At 49.6% G+C, this 3,529-nt stretch overlaps 1 long non-coding RNA gene across 1 annotated transcript; it reads right to left on the minus strand.

The window, feature by feature from the left end:
- Window positions 1-1,202: 1,202 nt before the first annotated feature.
- Window positions 1,203-3,121, minus strand: LOC130140538 (uncharacterized). The gene is made up of 2 exons (XR_008818524.1): window positions 3,031-3,121; window positions 1,203-1,437 (listed from the first exon to the last, which is right to left on the minus strand). It is a non-coding gene; the product is annotated as an uncharacterized LOC130140538 (long non-coding RNA).
- Between the last annotated feature and the right edge of the window lie 408 nt (window positions 3,122-3,529).

The following is a 3,529-nucleotide window of genomic DNA, read 5'->3' on the forward strand; positions in this document are numbered from 1 at the left end:
TCCTTAAACCGATTGCACCTATTCACCATAAAATTAATTATAAGTTTTTCATAACCACTCAAGCGATAACTTCAAATTCATCTCCTATTGCACCCAATATCACCTCGTAACGCATACCGACTTTCACGGCACATCCTTCGCTTCCTTCTCAGCCAAAACGTATACTTTTCCTTAGGTCCTTAGTCTATTCTGATCAATCTTCAGGGCAACTCTCGCTTAATGTCCTACCTGTGATCGCTGTGATCGCATCAGTGGTCTAATCTATCAGTTCAGCAATTTCTCACTCGATGACCTTGCTGTCCACATCCACAACATGCTTCACTTATACCTTGACAATGACTATTTCTATGCTTTTTTCCACAAGACCTACATACGGTGTCGGAGTAGTAGTTCGGCTCTCCACAGTTCTTCCTTACCGGAGGGACAAGTTTCATATTCTCTATCATAGACCTTTTTCCCAAGTTCCTATTGTCCCTAACCGGCGCGTACCGCGGTCCCGAAGCGGCAACCATTTCACTCATATCCATTTCACCCATCGAGCCCTCTCACACAGCTCATTGTAATCCCTTAAGACTCAAGAGTACTAACTGATTGCAAAGTTCCGATTTCAATCCATCTCAGAACCTCCTTGTTCTATCCACATAGTCCTTGACCATCCTTGGTGCGTACTTAGATAGCCTTACAAACTTGATCTCGACCTCGACCTCGACCTCGACTACTCAAACTCACAAGATCACACCACTCACTTACCTGCTATAATCCCATTCAGGAATTAGAGACCTAAACCAAGCTAAACCGGTCTAAGGTCCTAGGCAGGTATACACAACAGCAGTCAAGCAACCAGCATGCGATCTTACACAATAGCACGACATCTCAACCAAGGAGATTCGCGTACTTACCTCGGGTCCTGCCGCACCTGCACTTTACGATCAACTAAAACAAGCACTCAATCAAACACAAGCAGTCAGGAGGTACACATAGCACACGAGGTCACCCTACTGGCTACCCAAGGTCACCGCTCCTTATCACTCCAGGCTTCGACCTAATTAGATCGAGCTAACCTGGCTCTGATACCAAATCAAACGGGGATGTCACGCCCCGCACTCCTCGGCGCGCCACATCCCTCGCAAAGGTCGATTCGTGTGCGACGTCCCAGGACGCGTCGCCGACCCAACACCCAACACAGAGATTTAAAGCACATGCGGAAGTAATTAAAACCACCCGTACATTAAAATACACCTAACCAAGGATAGCCATACAACAACCAGCACGGATAATTATACACTTGTTTTGACATCGGGAAACATATACAATATTCATATACAGCCCACACTCAAAAATCAAAAGCGGGTACGTGGCTCGGCGATCAAACACTATATCTAGCCGGGGCTCCTCCCAAAACGTTTCAATACGCCTGCCATCCTCAAGGCTGGGGGTCTGAAAAAAATTGGGTTTCAACAACAGTGAGAATAAATCTCAGCGAGTAATTCCCTAAACCTAAATTAGGCTAAAGTGCACCTCCTGACGAGTACTAAATCAACACACCAAGCAAATCATAATTGACTTAGGCCCTCGGGCCCAAATCCAACACTCACCTTGCCCTGCAGGTTAGGTACTTACAGTTCAAGCATAAAACATAGGACCCAATCGCAGCACATGCACACATCATTTGGTCACAACGCATATCATGCTTATGCTCGTGACGCGTGCTCACGCCTCATCAATGCATTTTCGCACGCTTGCACTCAGCACACTTGCCATTTATCAATTTCTCCTCCGACCCGCGTTAAACGCATCAGGTCCGACCCGCGTAAAACGCATCAGGTCCATCACTTCGAGATCGATCTCTGGCCCGCGTAAGACGCATCAGGCTCATGACACATTACCCGCGTAAAACGCCTCAGGTTGGTCATCTTCCGGTAAACCGGGCATCGTCACGCGTAACACGCCTCAGGACGGGTTCACTACCCCGCGTAAAACGCATCAGGGTTTATTGTGATCACACATTCACAAGCACCAATTTTCATCTGAACCCCGCGTTAAACGCATCAGGGCATTTTAGGTGATCACAATGCACATGTCACTCGAGCACACTTGTAAATGCACATGCCGTGCCAATGCTCGTGATGCAAACTCATGGCCATAAACTTCACACTCGGGCATTCACGATTTCACAATGGACATTCAATAGCACAACGCCAATTAATTAGTTCACAGTGCACCATGTCCAATCAACATTTCAATATGCCCAACCCACATATTAGCACGACCATGAAATTCAATTCAAGCACTCATGCACGGTACACAATTCACGCGTATAAATCACACAATCAGTTCAGCATGAATCCACAGAAATTGAGGCCCATCACATTACTCCCTTCCTGATAGCATTAGGCACATGTCATGGCACTACAAAATCACTCGCATTTAGGGACAATTCAACCACTAGTTCGGTCAATCCATCATTTCCGGCACTTACACTCCAAACCTCAATTCAATCGTGCCTTGTCCGACTAATTTCCAAAGTGGACAGCCACTAAATCAATTGCGCCTAGCCATTTAATGACCTCAAAATGTTCCACTAGACTCCCCAAGACACCATTTTAATCAGCCACCATAATGCCAAATAAGGTGCGCACTAGAATCCACATTTTAAACCCGAAACTTCCCAAACTTGGGCTAATCCGATCCAAATCTGTCCAGCCAAGACTCGGCGCTTCTCGGCTACTAAACCTCCATTTATTTATCGCACTAAGCCCGTAGAACAGCCACCAAAACAGCCACCACCCGGTCTATCAATTTCATTCCCCAAGTCCACCATTTTGTCCAAATCCCGACACCTACGCTTCGCCACATCACAGCACTATACCAGCCACTAAACCTCGACCAAATAATCATCCTTGGTCACCAAAACACCACAAAATCAGCCCCTAACAGCAGCCACCATTTAGCCCCTAATTACCCTAATTAACCCCTAAAACCCGTCTAGAAATGCAAATTGTGCTAATTAGGGCTTAGGGTCAAACTCACCGGATGTCCTAAGCTTGAAACGGGCCGAACACGCGACGAAAAGGGGCTGGGCAGCGGCAGTCCCTCGCCGGAACAGTGACGGCGGCGGCGGAGCTCCTCCGGCTCAAGGCTTCTCACTGCCAAACCGAGAGAGAGAGAGAGAGAGAGAGAGAGAGAGAGAGAGAGAGAGAGAGAGAGAGAGAGAGAGAGAGAGAGAGGGAGGAGAGGGGGCTTGCCGGCTGCTTGGGGTGGAACACGGTGGCGACTGGCGGCACCGGAAGCGGTGACGGCGACGCAAGGCCGGCCGGCAAGCTGGCGGACAGCGGCGGCCGGCGTACAGCAGCAGCGAGCTCGCTGCTACGCGCGCGCAAGGGAGGAGAAGGCGACTTCGGGGCGGCGGCTGGCGGACGGCGCGGCGTGGCGGTCGAGCTGGCTGGCGACGGCGCGGCACGCGGCGGTCCGGCGAGCCTAGGCGGTCGGCGAGCAGGGCAAAGGTGAAGCAGACCCAGTCGGCCGGGAG

This window comes from Syzygium oleosum, unplaced genomic scaffold (assembly GCF_021117445.2).
Source record: "Syzygium oleosum isolate NSW1041296 unplaced genomic scaffold, Sole_v2.1 Sole_v2.01, whole genome shotgun sequence".
Taxonomy (NCBI): domain Eukaryota; kingdom Viridiplantae; phylum Streptophyta; class Magnoliopsida; order Myrtales; family Myrtaceae; genus Syzygium; species Syzygium oleosum.